Source organism: Chiroxiphia lanceolata, chromosome 5 (assembly GCF_009829145.1).
Source record: "Chiroxiphia lanceolata isolate bChiLan1 chromosome 5, bChiLan1.pri, whole genome shotgun sequence".
Lineage (NCBI taxonomy): Eukaryota > Metazoa > Chordata > Aves > Passeriformes > Pipridae > Chiroxiphia > Chiroxiphia lanceolata.
In genome coordinates, this window is record NC_045641.1 from 33,538,467 (window position 1) to 33,557,062 (window position 18,596).

At 40.7% G+C, this 18,596-nt stretch overlaps 1 long non-coding RNA gene across 2 annotated transcripts; it reads right to left on the bottom strand.

Annotated features, from left to right (window-relative positions):
• Positions 1–6,474: 6,474 nt before the first annotated feature.
• LOC116787736 lies at positions 6,475–18,307 on the bottom strand. 2 transcript variants are annotated; one of them, XR_004357425.1, is made up of 5 exons: positions 18,296–18,307; positions 17,735–17,793; positions 14,650–14,696; positions 6,990–7,031; positions 6,475–6,802 (listed from the first exon to the last, which is right to left on the bottom strand). It is a non-coding gene; the product is annotated as an uncharacterized LOC116787736 (long non-coding RNA). The 2 variants fall into 2 exon arrangements; XR_004357424.1 differs by lacking the exon at positions 18,296–18,307 and having other exon boundaries at positions 6,480–6,802; positions 17,735–17,848.
• Positions 18,308–18,596: the final 289 nt, after the last annotated feature.

An 18,596-nucleotide genomic window follows, 5' to 3' on the forward strand; every position in this document is an offset into this window, starting at 1 on the left:
ACTAAAGATCTAGTCCCTTTGTTTGGTTTTTATTCTTTTTGACATTACTTGATGATAGTGATTGATGGATAATGAGGAAGCTTATTGTGGGCCAACAATTAAACAAATACAAGTTGCATCTTCAAGAGAAAAGAAGATGGATGATAAGAGGTGAATCAGTTGGAGCACTCCAGAAAAAAAGCAGCAAACAACTAAAAACCAGAGCAAGTGAGTGATAGCCCCTGTTAGCTGCAGCCAGAGATATATCAAGGAAAAATAAAGATCAAAATAAAAACCATCCATAAAGAAAATGTGTATCTTATCAGGATGGATCAACAGGTTCTAAATGATCAGTTTATAATTTGAAATTTTAGATTATGAAATGTTGACAATTAAAGCTGTGTTTTGTCTGCCAGGATGTCAAATGTTGCTCCTTGGAGGCCTGACTCATTAGGTAATTATTTGAGCCACTCTGTTTCAGTGAAATTGCAAGCATGAAATAGGCTTGGAGCTCAGCAGAGACATTAGCTGTTATTGGAGTATGACTTTCAGCTTGATTTCTGAATGCAATAAGAAATCAAGGGCCTCCTTCTTTGCAACTTTTATTATGCTCCTAGTTGGCACCAAGTAATAAATGATTATGAATATACCTTCTGATCTCTTTTAACTTCCTTTATTGCTCATAAACATGCTGGGAGCGTGTCTGTGGGCAACCCAAACAGACAGCAAGGAAGTTGAGAGGTGACAGGCTACCAGCTCTAACATACTGGTACCATTACTAATGGTGTTTTCAGGTTATTGTCATTTGGTTACATGGAATAAAAAATAATCATAGAATCACAGAATCCTTTAGGTTGGAAAATACCCTTAAGACCATTGAGTCCAACTGTTAACGCAGCACTGTGAAGTCCACCCCTAAACCATGTCCCTAAGTGCCACATCTACACATCTTCTGGATACTTGCAGGGATGGTGATTCAACCACTTCCTGGGCAGTCTGTTCTGATGATTGATAACCCTTTCATTGAAGAAATTTTCCTAATATCCAAACTAAACTTCCCCTAGTGCAACTTGAGGCCCTTTCCTCTCATCTGATCTCTTGTTACATGGGAGAAGAGATTGACACACACCTTGCTAATATGATGTATATCCTAAGGGGCAACAAAAGAGGAAACTTTTTCTATGACAGAAGGAGGAACCGTTGATCATCTGAACTATCTTGACAGTTCTTATTTTGTCAGTGCTGGTTTACTAGTTACCTTCTACATCAAGCCTTGGAGTAGCATTTTTGATGCTGCACGTAGACATTGCAGCATTACGGGAGACTTGCACTTTTATGAAGTGTAGCGACACTCTAAAAAAATATCAATACTCCAAATTCACCAATCCAAAAGAGATAGACTTCAACACTTTGCACATTTCTACAGAACCAGATTCCTTAGTTTCTGAATGTTTGTATTTTCTATGTATATATTTAGGGGTGGGTGGTGTGGACTAACAAGGATAAGGATTTAGCTCAGATATCACTTGACCTTTGAAGCTTTGAGTCTGCAAATGCTTAATTGCACCCACAATTTCTATTTGAGCAGGTATCTGCAAACACAATAATTGTAGAGACAAGGGCTATAAACTCCTTCATTAGAAGTCTCAGGCTATCTGTAGAAATAACCTGTGAAGTTCTCTCTGTCTCAGCCTTGCAGGTAGCACTTGATGCTCTCATAAAATAGTTGGCAACCTCTGCTGTCTAATGGCTTAGTTCACAGATACCCTCATCCCATCTGGAAGGTGGCATCTGTCTGTGCCCTCATCTTCTTCTGGGTCCACTCAGTATATGTGGATGGGCAAAATGTGCCACTCTCCCACAAATGAATAACTTGTCTGGGCTGCCTGTAATGTTGAGAAAACACAGCAGACACCCTTTCTCTTCTACTTGGCCTGCAGGAATGTATTGAACTTCTCTGAAAACAAGACCTAACTATGGATGTTTATTCAGCCCCCTCTTCCCTCCCATCCAGTGTGCTGGAAAGCACACTGAAATAAGGATACTCAAAAATAAGAGTCAAAGGAAATTAAAAAAAGTTGAACTGAATTAAGCAGCTCTGTGTAATATTTAAGAAACTGGAAATAGCAAAAGATAGTAAACACACAGACACAAGCACATACAGACACACATGCATATATGTATAAATTATTTTAAAATCCAGTAAGACCTTTCTCCAGTGTTATCCCGCAGTATGTTGAAAACACTGTGATGTTATTGATGCTTAGAAGCTGAAGAACAGGCAGATTGTCTTCCTCTCATTGCCAGTTGCACCAGCTGTGCAAGTGGGCTTTCTGTAATCCTGCATCAAGATAATGCACTTCTAATCTTACTCTTTAAATGTAACTCCTGAAAAAGGACACAGCATCCCCTTCCTGTCATTGCATTTTCACAAAGAACCATGTTCTTTATTTCATTCTTCAAAATTATTGTGCTGTTCTGAAAGAACCCTTGCATTCAGATGATCTTAATTTTCTAATGAAAACTATAATTATTTTACAGCAGCAGAGCCAAGGACACAATTGCTTCACATGTATAATAGAATTACCTAAACATGAAAATATCCCTCCAAACTGAAAATTAATTATGATTTCTTCTTCCATATGCTTTAAACACCAGCCCTCATAACCTGATCCCAGGATCATTTTACTCCTGTTAAATTGGTATTTTCTCAGAAGAGATTAAGTCGCAAACCTGGTTTGGAGTCTTTAATCATAGGATTAGTCACACTGATTTAATGAATTTCTTACCTGTGTAATGACAACAAGATCAAGTACTAATCTGTTTTTTTATTCTAGAGGAATAGCAGCAATACTTTGGATGTTCCAAAACCCCGTTTACTTTCATATCTATTCAGCTATCCGTACATGTAACCCTTGAATCTGTGTATTGGATGTATCCACACCCTTGCTGAACTGTACACACAGGGAACACTTACAGTTGAAATTGTTACTGCCATGACCCTCGGGAGCATTATGAACCTGGCACCCCCCAGTCCCTGGGGTCACTCCTATCCAGCTTGATCTCTGTTAATAACCAGAGACACTTAGAACATCTCTGATGTTCTAAGCCTCCAAGTGATGTGTAAGAGGGTAAGGGGACTGAAGAGTAGAAGAGTATTTTCAGTCTCAAAAGCCCCTTAAGGCATGTGAGGTGGACATCCAAACAACCTTGTTTCAGTTTTAGAAATGAAAATGTGAAAAGAGATTTTTACTAAAATTTAGAGAAGTCCAGTCAGATTTGGAAAATTCCTCATCCCAACCTTGTGATGGATTGTATTTAAAACATTATTTTCATTTGCCAAAATTTGAAGTTCACTCAAATTAAGAAAAAGTGTATGATATGAAAACATAATGTATAGAGCTCCAGAGGTGAACACTGGTCCAAACAAACAGGCTTAGGATTATGTTTCCTCAGTATTTTTTATTGTCAAAATAGGCAGACAAGGAAGCTACTTGTACAGCCCAAGATACTGGGCCCAATATAATGGCACTGTTACTATGTTCAGCTGTTTTCCTATGTTGAGGGCTTCCCAAAGCACCTTATAAAATGTAAGGTAATATTATTCTATCCACAGTAAGAGCCCAGGTACCAGGGCCATCACCAGATGTGTCAGCAGAAAATGCAATTAAAGACCTATCATATAAACTTTTGTCTAGAAAGGCTGAAAATTACTCCCAGCCTTTTTGAAGGCTGCAAATTCTTTACATGCAACCAAGCACAAAGGGATCCTATATAAACAAGGTACAGATGTTCACAACTGATGTGTATGAGTGATTTAAACCCCTGGCCCTGTGGGCAGTTTTTCGCGGGCAGCAGAGAGCTTTGCCCGGACCAGGGACTGCACAGGGAGTGCAGCAGTCAGTGCTGCAGTGAGTACAGGCGATTGCTGCCTTGCCGAGGGCCCAGAGGGAAGAAGCTGCAGCTACCCAGAAAACCCAGCTAATTCCTTGAACCGATTTATTTACACAACCTCCAGATGAGTACACATAACATTGCCTTTGGAAACGATCCAGCTCCTCCCTTGGAGCTGAAGAAGGAGGGCAAGCCTCCTTTGAGAGGCCATTGCTGCCTGTTAATTTGCTGCAAGTTCTGCAGGAAGCGGGACGATGGCCTTGTCACAGCACAGCCTGCTGTGCCAACCCATGCTCAGTGATGCCTGCTCAATCCTGAGCGGGAGCGGTGTTGCCTTAAGTCTCCTGCTGACTAGGGTGCTCCTGCTTAAGCTGCCTCTGCAGAGGAGACCTCAGTGTTTTCTGTGTGGTTTGTGAGTCTACCAGGGTGTGAATGGGCCATTCACTATGTGCTATTCTTCCCCCCAATCTGGTGAGGAAACATGGAGGAATGCCGGAGATTTCAGCGAGTTCCAGCCAGATGTGTGGGAGCCAGAGGCCCCTTCAGGGTAGCAGGGAAATGGCAATTTAGCAATGAAAAGGATGCAGGAGCCTGCAAAAGGAGCCGAGGCTGCTGCTGGGGCGTGGTGGACATATGTGCACACACAGACACACAGGCATACTGCTACCCCAGTCCCCAGGCTTTCCTCAGGGGGTTCCTTCAATTCAACTGGAGCAACCAGAACAAGCATTGCCAGTGAGCCCACTGGCTGGTCTGGCCTGGCCAAAGGCCAACAACAATAAACAGAAGCCAGTGGGATCCCCACTGAGCAGACCTGGGACACTGGGGCTTTTTGCAATCTCTTCACTGGGGACATAACTACTGTCACTGTCTTCCCAGGCCTTGAGTAAATTCAGCAGTACTGGGGTGGCCAAAGGAATTAAAAGTCCTGGCAGTGGGAGAATTTCTCCAGGTTCCTGTGGGAGAAAGAAAGAGCTAAGGGAGAGAGCAGGGAGAAAAGAGATGTGTGGGGACTGAGACAGATCAAAGCAAAGACATATCAACTGAGTAGAGGTAAAATATTGTAAAGGAGGCAGAAAGGAGTGTAAAGGCTTCGAAGAAAGAGGACAATGAGGAATAGGAGAGAAGCACATGGAGACCCAAGGAAGGCAATCTCTGGCCGCTTCCCCATGTTTTACAGTGCAGTAAGTCCAGGGCCATCTGTGAGGTCTTAAAAGAGGGGCAGGAGAGAAAAATGCATTCCTCCTTTATCACACAGAATTGTTCTAGAGAAGGAGGACCCCGGAAACTATAGGCCTGTCCATCTCTCTTCAGTGCCTGATAAAATCATGGGAAGTACTGAAAAACACCTGCACAATGCAGTCACTGGTCACAGCCAGCACAGCTCCATGAGGGGAAAGCCCTGCTCGTCAAACCTTTCCTTCTACAAGGATAAACCACCTAGTTGATCTAGGAAAGCTAGTAGATATAATTTTTTGGACTTCAGCAAAACTTTCGATACTGTCTCTCACAATATCGTTCTTGACAAAATGTTCAGCACACAGCTGGATAACCATATTATGCAATGGGTGAGCAACTAGCTCATGGATAAGACACAAAAAATTATATTGAATAGGGAAACATCAGGCTGGTATCCAGTAACTAGGACTCCATCCTCAGCCCAGTTCTCTTAAAAATCTTCATAAACTGCTTGGACACAAGACTTGAAGGAATACTAAATAAGTTTGCTGAGGACACTAAATTGGGTAGAGTTGTTGACTCCTTTGAGGGCAGAGAGGCCCTGCAGATAGATCTCAACAAATTAGAGGACTTGGAAATTAGCAACCATATGAAGTTCAACAAGGAGAAGTACCAGATTCTGCACCTTGGATGGGACAATCCTGGATGTTCGTACAGACTGGGGGATGAGATGTTGGAAAGCAGTGCCATGGAAAGGGACCTGGGGGTCCTGTTTGATGGCAAGTTGAATATGAGTCAGCAGTACCCTGTCAGCCAGGAGGGCCAACTGTGTCCTGGGGGCATCAGGCAAAGCATCTCCAGCCAGTTGAGGGGTATGATCGTCCTGCTCTGCTCTGCACTGTTGTGGCCTCACCTTGAGTCCTGAGTGCAGTTTTGGGTGCCACAATATAAAAAAGTTATCAAGCTATTGGTGAGTGTCCAGAAGAGGGCAATGAAGATGGTGAAGGCCTTGAGGGGAATCCTTGTGATGAGTGGCTGAGGTCACTTGTTTCGTTCAGCCTGGAGAAGACTGAGCGAAGAACTGATTGTGGTCTTCAACATCCTCACAAGGAGAAGCTGAGGGGCAAGGACTATCTCTTCATTCTCATGACCAGTAACAGGACTTGAGGAAATGACATAAAGCTGAGTTGGATATCAGGAAAAAATTTTTCACCCAGAGGGTTGTTGAGCACTGGAACAGACTCCCTAGGGAAGTGGTCACAGCACAAATCCTGACAGAGTTCAAGAAGTATTCAGGAGTGGTCTCAGGCACATGGTGTGGTTCTTGGGGTATACTGTGCAGGGCCAAGAGTTGGACTTGATGATCCTAATGGGTTCCTTTCAACTTAGCATATGCTGTGATTCTATGAGGTCAAAAAGGAAAAATAAAATAAGAGAAAAGCAATATCAACAGAATAAATAGATGTAATAAAGGCTGGTATTTTGAAAGTTGCTTGAAAGTGTTTGGAAGTCTTTCATGATAGAAAAATTGTGGGAATGAGAAAGGGAAAGATCTAAATAAATATAGGGGGGACATGACACAAAGGCAAGTATTTTAAAGTTAACATATTATGTTACTTAAAGATATAAGCAAGGGTCATTCCCAAAACTTTTTCAAGTCAGAATGGGGAGGAGCAGGAACATTTGTGAGTCAGCTGTAACACTTCTATGTCAGGAGAAAAAGCATCATTTTTTCCATCTCTGTATGAACCTAAGTGGAAGAATAAGAGAGAAGTAAATGTCTTTTGCCTGAATGTCTAGAAAAAAAAAAATAAATCAAGGGATTAAATGGATGATGAGTACTTGCAATATGGGGGCCAGATTTTAGATACAAGAGCCTCATAAATAAGCATGATGGGCATAAGGGCTCAGAAATTTTGGCCTTTGGTCAGTCATACCAGTGGACTTCTTTAGGCCTCCTGGATGAGATTTTCAACATCCTAAAAGCAAAACCATAAAAAATGGCTATTGAGAACTGTTCCTTCAGAAAGCAAAAGCATGGTCTGTGAGCAAGGCTTTCCGCAGCCCCATATATGAGCTCCCCTCTGCCAGTGAGGGCCAGGTCCACCGCAGCAGCTCCTCCTCACCACAGAGACTGGGCACAGACTGCCACTTCCATAAAAGAACACTGAGTCTGCTCTATCAGTTGCCTCTCAGGGAACTTATGGGGCCAGTGGCACATGACAGTGGCTGCAAAATCACCACCACAGCAGCAAAAAATCACACTGCATTGGTGGAATTTATAAAATTAATTACTTTGATCAAGAGACTTTCCAGTCCAAGGAGGGACAACACTTGGACCTTTATGAGGTAGGACAGCTTCTTAGATGTAGGTAGTTTCTTCCAGAGAGCAGACTGAGAGAGCACCCGTCACTGCTATGAAACGTCTGACAAAAGTTAGTATTCCAGTGAAATTTAGTCCAGACTTCTAAATTTCTCTTTGAGGAAAAGGAATCTAAGTTTACAATGGAAGGGTGGAGAATGTTTATTTATGGATATTTTTATGAACAGACGAGTCACATGTCTGTCAGCAGTTATCTAACAGAGCTGGTTTTGCTTTGGGCTGGTCTCACTAGAAGAACACTCTAGGTACCTGTCTAGATGAAAAGATTATATCACATGCTTCATTTTCACTTAATGTTAGGAATTGCATTTCTTTTTTCCCCAGCATTTCAAATACTGTAGAAGAACTTTATGATTACAAATTAATTGCTTTTTTATGATCTGCAATTGGTTGGACTGCAATTAATCTGTGAGAATAGCTAGTGTTGTCCTTGCATTAGCCACAAACACCTTATCTCCACTCAATTCATCCTTAGCAAAACCCCATGCATTCTAACGAAATGAGTCTATTATGGACATTTCAAATGCATCCAGATTGCAGATAATTTCCAAGTGATTTTGTTATTATTTCTCTGCTATTCTGCTACTGTCAAGGCCATTTCTTCTGTCTTCTTTCATGATCTGTCTTATGGAGATAAAAATCAGCATCTCCCTTTCAGCAACTGGAAAAAAGGTGCTGGAGGGCCACATGACCCCTGTCTTTCTGTGTATCACCCAAGACACTGATCCTACAAAATTTTCCATCATGTTGTGTGAGAACTAATGTATTCTAAAAACAAATGGTAAAGCTCAAGCATATGCATTCTTCATATTCCAGTACTAGTTAGGTGGTGAACAGTAGCTGGGAAAACAGTGAAGACTTTCATTACTGACTGAACATACTCACAGTACTTTAAGCATTAATGACACCCAACACACGAAGTATATGAATGAAAGGAAAAACATCACAAGAATGAGGCTTCAGGATTTCAGCATATGGACTTGTACCCCCAAAAAGATATGTAGAGAAAGCAAATCAGATCATGCTTAACTCATGCCATCTGCAAGCTCTTGCAGAGGATTTGTGCTCCAGATAGATACAAATTCTTAAGATTCAGGATAGGTTATTTAGTATGTGTGAAGCACAAGACTGCTTTTGGTGATTCACTTGAGGACAAAATACGCACAAAAGAGAAGATTTACCTATACTTATAGATGTGTTAATACCTGTAACACTCCTTTTACTAACGGTTTATCAATACCATCATTCAAGTCTCTAAGGTATATAACTGACACGAGAAAAGTGATATTCAGCACTTATATGACCTTTACAGTTTCAGAGACTATCAGAGCATGCCCTGAACTGGGTCCTACCAGTGTACCGTTACACAAAGGGAGAATGGGAAAGAGTAAATGGCTGACCAAAAGTTATGTACTAAACCAGAAGCTGAATAGAATTAAATTTTTGCCTGCATAATCTTAGTACACTGAGTCGCTCAGCCTCTCTACAGCTGTAGACATTTAGGAATCATTTACTGGAAATTGCTTCTCAAGACTTGACCTCCTAGATTAAATATGCATTATTTCTTGTTGCCCTTTCCACTCTGTAGAGTATAAGGGATGGACAAACTGATCCCTGATTGCATTCCAGATACAGCACAGTTGGGTTAAAATGTGCCCAGAGCTGAGCAGGCTGCAACTTGGATGTGTCTGTTTGACAAAGCTGCTGGTTTGACAAGTGGTTACAGCCAGTCCTTGGGCTGCCTCTTCAGCCAAACCTCTCTCAGTTTATCCAGGCTTATGCCATCTCCTCCACCTCTACCTAGTCCTAATACATGGTACTGGCCATAGAGTCCAAAAATAGGGAGTCCTTTCATCTCATGATCCTCTTCTAGTACTCTGGAAAATGGCTGGTTCATCTTTAGGGAACTGCAGCCAAGCTGAACACACGCCTGTCCTCTCATCAGCCCCTCACAAATCCAAGCTAGATTTGTAAAACCATATAAAGGACTGGCTAGTAGCAAAGACCCTTATCAGGACTATGTACTTCAGGACCACCTAGAAAGCTTGCCAAAATTAGTCACATTGCAAATCTTTCTAAAAGACACCAAGGAATAAATTCTATGGCCACACAGAATAACTCCAAAACAGAGGACACAAAAGACTTGGTTAAAGACTCAGGATTGTAAGAACCACATGAAAATAGAGCAGAGGCCTCACAATACACTTCTGGAACCGATAGGAGCTTTCATAAGCCTCTGGACATGACTTTGTAACCCCTTTCTCAGATGAGCAGGGCTTACTCAGACAAATAATTGCTTTCAAATCAATAGGAAGCTTGGTATGGATAGTAACTTTCAGCTCTTGATGCTGTGGTCTGCTCATATTGCTTTACACTGTACTATGTGACTTCTTATGCCTCAGCGCAGTGAGATCGGTACACAAGTGGTGCCCGGAGAATCACATCTGCTGCACGTCCCCAGCAGAAAGTTTCTTCCTGCAGGACCCCCAGCTTATCTCATGTCGCAGCACTGGGACAAGGAGCGGGCAGTTTGCAGAGAGATGTCAGAAGTGGTTTGCATTGTGCTCACACACACAGCCTCAGTATACAGTGCAGGGACCAAATCATTATTCTGCATCTACAATGTCTCTCTTACATAGGCTAAGATCAATATGCATTGTTTCCATTGTGACCTTCATGGTGAGTACTGCCACATGGAGAACACATGATAGCTCTTACATCAATAAAAAATGTTTAAATAGCAGCTTTTAGCTGTAGTTTTCAGTTTATATCATGGGGTTTTGCCTGAGGCTGTTTGTGTCGTGATCCAATCTTCCTTATTAGCCACATAGCAACTTCCTAGTTAGTTGATGAAGTTTCTTAAAATAATTACTCTAAGTGATGAAAACAGAGCTGATGATCTGTTTATCTTCTGGCCTTTTAATGTGATGTGCTACTTACTAAACTGAAACATGAAATTTTTACTTCTCTGATTATTTTGTTGGTTTTTTCACCCTGGTCTCCACTCTTCCTTTTTTTTTATCCGCAGTTTAACCCAGATAGCACATTGCTCAAAAGACACATCTGACTTGAGTTCTGAATCTATATTATTCAAGTGACTTTGCTGTTCCTATTCAGTAAAATGATTTAGTTCTACAGCTTTTGATTAGAGAAAATGAAAGATCAAATAATTTATCACTGAGTTCCAACGATGATAAGGGCCACAATACTTAAGGAGGAGAATTATTAAAATGTCACATACACTAAGCTGTTTATTATTTTGCCAGTCTTGCAGCATTCCTCTCTATTAACACAAAATGATACATTATTTGCAAAAAAACCCAAGTCACTGAAATTAAAGAAAGTTATTGAACACACAAGACGTGCATAAATCGGACTGTTCCTGAACCTGGACAGAAAAGCATGAAGTTCAGCTTCTACTCTTGAAGAACAAACATCTGTTATCATGTTGTCCTTGAGGGACAGAGGCTGCTCAGTGATCCTGCAACATCAACAACCTTATCCTCTAATCTTTGCAGAACCTGCTATTGCAGGATTGTGGAAGCCCCTACCTTTCTATTTGCTTCCCTGGGGGTGATGGTAAAGTCTTTCCTTGTCCCACCACTGCCATATTCACTGACACAATGGGATGGCCCAGCCTCTCCTCAGAAGGAAGAACCCATTGCTGACACACATTTTATTTTGAATCAGAAGACTATTTCTGGATGCCACAGGGCTGACTCACCAGCCTGAGTTCAAATCCCCAACCAGAGGATTCAGTTCCTTTTGCTTTACTGCTTTGGTTTTACTTCTTCATAATAAAAGAAGAAGCTTCTGAGCACATGCTGAACATATCCTCAATGCCTTTCCTCTCTGTGCTGAGCACAGGCTTGGCAGAAACCTTTCTCTGTGCCTACATGGTTCTGGAGTTTAGAGAAGACATTCTTTTTTCTCTGCCTTCATCCCAGGACCACAGGTATCAACACAAATATCCAAGAGTCATAAATAAAGGAGGTTCTTCACCCATCCAAGATCAGCGTTCCTTGCTGACAAAAATGTCACATGATCTGCAAGTGTATTGTCTTGCATGCAGGCCTTGGCAATCACTTGTCAGTCAGGCTAGAAGCTTTAATTTCATCACTGTAAGGGATTCCCATGGCAGAACTGGACCCCTTGGAGCTGTTATTTGAAGACCTATTTGTAAAGCATTTTTAAAGGGTCTGGCTAGCAAAGGAATCTACCAGCCTGCTGGATCACCAGTTCCAGTCCACTCCTGTCATGGGCAATTATGTTTTGTCATTTTTTTAATCATCAAAGATGTAAATTTAAATTAATCATTTGTTGCCCAAGAGAAATAGAGGCATTTCAGAGATCTGGAAACTTTTCCTGAGTTCTGGCCTAAATTTTATTTACGGGCAATCCATACCCATCTGTTTCTGTGTCAAGTATATTCGTCATCCTGAATAACTAGTCTTCTTCCTCAGCGCTCACCCCTCAATGTATTTATAGTCAACTCTCATAACTATTCCCAGACTTTATTTTGCTGGTCTAGACAAGCTGTGCTCTTTTAACATCTTTGTTTTTCTTTCGATCATCGCTATCACTCTGTCTATATCTATTCATCATTTCAGTGTTCTACTTCGCCTGGACATCTGACTGTTCAACACAGGACCACAGGCAACTCCAGAGGAAGTTTCACCTTGGCCTTATACCATGTTATAAACACTTTTTCACCAAGAATATGCCATTCAGGCTGACTTTTGTCTTTTTGAAAGGGACATCACATGGGCAGCTTAGTAGTCTTCCTGTAAATAAGAGACCTATGTCTGTCTTCTCTCCTGTCACGTGCCTATAATGAGAGTGAGGGCATGCATCAGAGGATGTGCTCCATTAAACTGGTGCTCTCAATCCCACTATTTCAAATACTTGGGGAGTTGGGCATCAAGGTAACATGGCAGACTGTCACAGCAAGATGTAAGGTCCAAAGGGATGTGCTTGCATGGAGCAGGGAGATGCCTCCAAGGTGCAGGTTGGCACCTGGGCACCCAGAATCATTAAAATAGGAATAGCTGTTTAGCAAATTTGAGGAATCATCAAAGGTAGCATACATCAAGTTAGCTTCAGATAGGCTAATAGGAAATTAACTAGCAAAAAAACATTGGAAGGAGCAGGTTCAGAAGAGAAATGAACCCAAGTTTTTTCTCTGATGGGGGATTAGAAAATAAACTTAGTTTTAGTTGGTCAACAGATAAATTATTTAAGTTGCATTGATTGAAATTATTAAATCATGAGCCATTACCTTATTTAGATTAAGACAATTTCCTGTTAGTGGCAGCAGTATTAGAAGAATAGTGTAACTTTCCTGTCCCTCAGTATGTTTGTGGAAGTCATTATTTCCTTGCACCATTCTCGCTGCAGCTGGCCTGCTGCACAGCAGGAAGGACAAATCCCTGGCCTGAGAGAGCAGCAGCATACAAGAATGTAACAGAGCAGCATAGTTAGGGGTTACACATCCATGTATGAGAAGAGTGTTGTCTGTATCCAGCCCTCTGCTCCCTGGATTGATTCTACATCTTGTATTGGACAGTCATTTGTTTAAATCTTTGTTTAAGTTATTGAGATAAGATTTACAAAGTGAACACCAAAAAATTCTGGAGGATGAGGACTATCTTTCATCTGTCCTCATATTCAGCAGAAAACTATGATTTTACTCTTAACATTTGTATTCCAAGACCCTATTTCAACTCTATATCATCCCAAATGTTCAGAAATGATGTAAGTATTCTTAACTTCTTTCTAACTCTTTTTTCAAAAATTGAGGGAAAAAACCCGATGAATAATCTAGGATTTACTGACCTCTAATGGCTAAATTAAGATCTTCCACCTTTGTTTAAATATACCACCAAAATGAAAAAATACATTCAGGAACTGCAGTTTTTTTGATCCAAGACACTCCATCTTCAAAAACATGTCACCTCCTTTTGGTGGTAGAAAATCACTTATTATTTTACATGGGACGAGTAATATGTTTTTTGATTATGTGAGTAAATTATCAGTCACTTTCCCATTCCCTGTAACTAGAATGATAACGGGAACACAAGAAGCTGGGGTGCCTGGCTTAGTGCTTTTTAAACGGTTCTGCATGCTCTGCTAATGCAAAGCAAGCAGTTCCCTCAGCAATTTTAAACTGTACCTATGGACAGATTAGGTTAACTGTATAAGCACATTACTGGAACGTTTGACAAAAAAAATATGGAAAATCAGGACTGGAAGATGTGTATTGCATCATGAGCAGGATTTATGAAGACTGGCTTATTCTGACCTCTAGTGACCAAAGATGCAAAACTAAACCCCAGGGAGCTCAGTGCTGTGCTTTGTCACCCCTGCATCCTGCAGACCCCTGGCTGCAGGCAAAGGAGAAGGCTGGTGGGAGGCTGGAGGCATTTTAACCTGCTTGGATTAAAATACATCAAAAATAAGGCCTGATATCATTATAGGATTTAGTTAGCTGTGAGTACTTTGAGTGAAAGCTGCATTTGCCCCATCAAGAGCAGGCAAAGAGCAGTTCAGCCCTTGTCTACCATTTCCGTGCTCTACTAAAAACCAGCCCAATGGGACCACCATTCATCTGCCATCTATGGCCCCTTAGCCCAAAGAATCAGAAGTTATCATTTCTGTTTATGGTCATGGCTTATAAAGTATTGATGCCTCAGAGCTTTTTTTTTTTTATTTTTTTAACTTTTATAGATTTTAGTAGTAGTTTTGTAATAAATTTAGATTTTAATGTAGCTGTATTATGTCCCTTACCCTGTAGCATAATGTTTACTCATACCCAACCCTACTACCTCATTTCATATCAATCCCTCTAAAATTCAGTTAGCGTGTTTAGTCTTCTTTTCGAGGTAGAATTGTAGAAAAACATCCTAAGGCCTGGACCAGAAGATATCACACAGACACAGCAACCTTCAAGCCCAGAATTTTGGAGGAACTCCAAGGACTGTACATGCTTTGAAGAAGATGAAGATGAGGAAGAAAGGGTACCAAACACTCCCAGACCCAATTCCTGAAGGGGCGTGTCGGGGGGCAGAAAGGAGCAGAACCGTAATTTCCTTGTGGACATAGGGTGATGGCCTTACAAAAGTTGTAGAAACCTACAACACAGACTCCTGTAAGTTTCTTTCCTTAGGATTTTTATGTAGTCAACAAAATGTGTTTTTAGGGTGTGGGTTACTTACTTGTTTGAGACATCTGATCTAGGATGCACAGTCTATACGAACTGCTCCTGAAATGATACCGGTTAAAGTCAAACAGTAGATTCATTATATCAGTCAAAACCAAAAAAAGAATCACACCATGTGGTCCCTTCTCCTGTAGTTCAACCATGTTTTACTGCCTATATCACCAAGTACAAAATGTTTGGGGTTTTTTGGTTATGACTCTCAGAGTTTTGACACATAAGTCCATTTCTAAAAAGTCCTTTTTTCTAGTGACCAGTGCCGAGCTAATTTCTCAAGAAAAGAGGTGTAACCTCAACAAGAACTTTTTGCAGTTTGTTACATATAACTGTAATGCTTATGTATCATATTTCTGCTTTGCACTGTGTCTAAGATGCATCTTCAGTGAAAATACAACAGTACCAGACATGTACTATTAGTCCTGTTGATTTTTCATTGGTTTGCCATCAGATTACATACTGATTTCACAGTCTGCTTCATTCACATTCAGAGTCCTGAGTCAGGGCTGGAGAGCCGTCTCCACTAACCCACTCTTTGGTTATGTTCCTGAGGGCAGTGCATTAGGGTCTGAAGCAGCAGGGTGCTGTGTTTGCTTTGCCTCAGTTATTAACTCAGGTCAGTTGGAGACAGGGGCATGTGGCAAGCCTGTTTTGTGAATTAAGTTATGAAATTCACTGTTCAATCTGTATCTTGGCACTTAAAAGAAAACTAAAGAAATACTGATTCCCTAAACGGTAAGTGTTGATAAATTTATTTTGTAGTTATTGGTTCAGCACTCACAGACCAGGCTGTGAAGGATACTACACAAATGTAAACAGCTGGAGTACCTTCCCACAAGCACTGCCTGGTCTTATTTAAAATATTTGAAATTATAAAATTTGCACTGCTTCGTGGGGAGGCTGCATCACAGTCAAATATAGCTCTGTGCCAGGAGTTCCTAAGACAGCCAGGCACATTTTCATATGTGTACTTTGCCTTGTAGCTCCAGCAATCTGTCAGTCACTTAGAAGTTTATGGCCTACAAATATTATACACTTCAGAGATATAGCAAAGTAAAAAAGAAATAAAAGAGATGAAAAGTAATGAAAGAATCAGCTATAGGTTACAGACAATAGCAAGAGGAGTGGCTTTCCCTGTCTGACTACAGTGGTGGTGGTTATGAAGAACACTTCCACACAGAATAAAATCATGTCTATGAAGAGCAATGCTTTAAAAATAGTTATTTGTAAATTAATCCCTGCAGCCCCTTAATCCCTGTTGCTCTTTCCATTACTTTCAGGGTACTTGCATGTTTCTTCTACTTAAGTGGTTAGGACTATAAGCAGCTTTTAAAGGCAAACTCAAGAGGGAAGAGTGGAAGAAGTCTATTCTCTGCTGATTGACACAGTTATTCCAGACCACAATCTTAGATTCCATTTGTTCTTCCTTAAGCAGCAAAACATTTTTTGGCCTAAGGATTGTCTGTGTAAAGAAGAAAGGGGAATTTACAAACAAAAACACCAAGTAATTTAATTCCAAATGTTATTAAATCAGAATCACATAGTTATCAAGAAATGGTAGGGAAAGCCTGTCTTTTCCTTTTGTAAAGGCAGATATATGCCTTCCATTACTTAACCATGGGGTCCTCACTATGTCAGGACCCTGCCAAAATTACAACGTGAGAGCAATACTTTCTGCGATTGGATATTACTGTTTCATGATTTTTAAAAAACTGATTGAAGAGGAATACCACCCACAGAGAAAAGAACTGCTATTTCAGCTGATTTCTTTACTGGACTTAGGTGTAACATCTCACATATCAGCTGTGAGCCTTATCTCAGTGTGTGTCATGGACAAATAAAGCAGTTTAGAGATTAACAAAGAAATATAATTTAAAACATCATTGATCTTGCTTGTGTTTATATAAATATTTTATACAGAGACAGAAATAAAACATTATTACTAATCCATATGAAACAAATTGGAAAGAAGCAATTCAGTAAATAGTCTGGAGACAGGCAAACTACAATTCTTTAACTAAATACCACTATTTCTTTCTGCTCATTGTAGTTTGTATATAATTCTTCTCTGTAGCCCCCTCCAAAATGTTTTTAGTGTTTTGCTTCAGTAATAATAATTATTTGGACAGTTTGGAAGCGGAATAAGAACATGAAGATGAATCAGTGCATTTTTCCCTGTATTTTATCACAAGACTCCTTTGGGAGCAGGATTTTGGTGGAGCAGCTGTCTATCAATATAATTGTAATGACCTTTAATATTTAAATCCTGTTACAAGGGGTCTGACTGAAAAATTACAATTTGAGAGCTTTTCCTTGTTATGTTATGCAGCCTTTTCCTCATCTTTCTTACTCCTTGTCAGCTTCCTGCTACTGTTTGGTTATGAGGCTGTGTTTATTAGGGAGTGTTGCCTGTCAGGGGTAGGAGCTGAAGCAAGACAGGTGCATTGGTAGACATGACCACATTAGCAAGAGACAACAAGCATAAACAAGAAGTTAAGTCATTATAACAAGACCAAGTGAAGATGCCTATGAGCTACAGGATGGTGGAAGAAGTGTGGGATCATACTGGGAAGAGATCACTACATGTTTGCCTGCTTTTCTGCTTATCCTAGTCATCTACCATTGCTATTGACAAAGAACAGGACACTGGAGTAGATGGGACCTGTTCATGTCTAATGTTTTGCTCCTATGAGATGACTGAGCAAGGGAGTGCTAAATGGGGCAGCAAGTTTCATTTGGTGTGGTTTAACCCACTTTCTAAACCTACTTATTTCTACATTGTTAGCTTCATAAATCAATAAAATAATTAGTTATCTGGCAATGCTCACACATTTACCAACATATACTGAGATGTCCTTTTGTGTTAGTTGTATTTCCATCTCCTCATGCAGAGATATCAGATTAATTAGCGAATCAGATCTTCCCAACCTGGGGGCCACTGTTGTACTTACTTACAGTGCATTATTTAAATCAATATTTGGATAATATCAAGAGTAAATGGGAACTACAGGAAATAAGACCTCAGAAATATTGAACATATATCAATCAGTAAAATATCTATTCCACCAAAAAACAGTTTGACATACCTGCAGTTTCAGAGGAAGGCTGATGCAGGAACTGGCAAGATCAGTCACTGGAAAAGCTCCTGTGAATCAGTTAGTTACAATATGTGTTCTGAAACAGTTACCAGTTTTCTAAATTCCAAGTAGCCAGCTGGTGTTTAATTGCAATAGATTGATATTTGTTGAACTGTCAAGAGCTTTCAGCAATGAGTAACTACTGTTGATAAATTTTAGTGAAATAAGAAAATACTTCGATCTCAAAAGATCAGGCTTTGACATTAAGGAATATGTAATTCTCTCTTGTAGAGAGAGTGCCAATAACAGAAATCAAAAAGATGAGCCTTAGACAGAAAGGAAATTCATAAACAGCTCATGCTGGATAGATTTCTTGTTTGGGGTAGTGTGCAGGATGACATCAGTATGTTATTTACATGTGTTATTTGTGAGAGACATAAAGACTACAGGGAGAGGATAATACAAGTTATTGTATGGATATCCAAAGTCACGGTCCAGCGCACGTCTGAATATGGTAGCGGGTGAGCATTTGCCATGTGGCATAAGAACTGGGGATCATTGTGATTCCACCTGTGATCGGAAAATGCTATGGATGGACAGTAGCTCTCTTAGTTTGCGGGGAAGATCTTTGTTTAGAAAGTCAGCTGCCCAGAGGCTTTTTGAATAACACTCTTGGAAAATTCTGACTCTGGGTTTTGCTCCAGTGTGGGATGGCTGCCACTGCCGCTGCTGAGGCCCAGGTCCTTGCTCCTGGGAGAATGCCGGCCCAAGTTCCACCACCGGGGAGAGAAGGAACCACTTAATTTTCAATGAAGCTGCTTCTCTTCCCTCAGACTCCCTGGCCTCCTCGGCCGGCTGTGGGGAAGGCAGG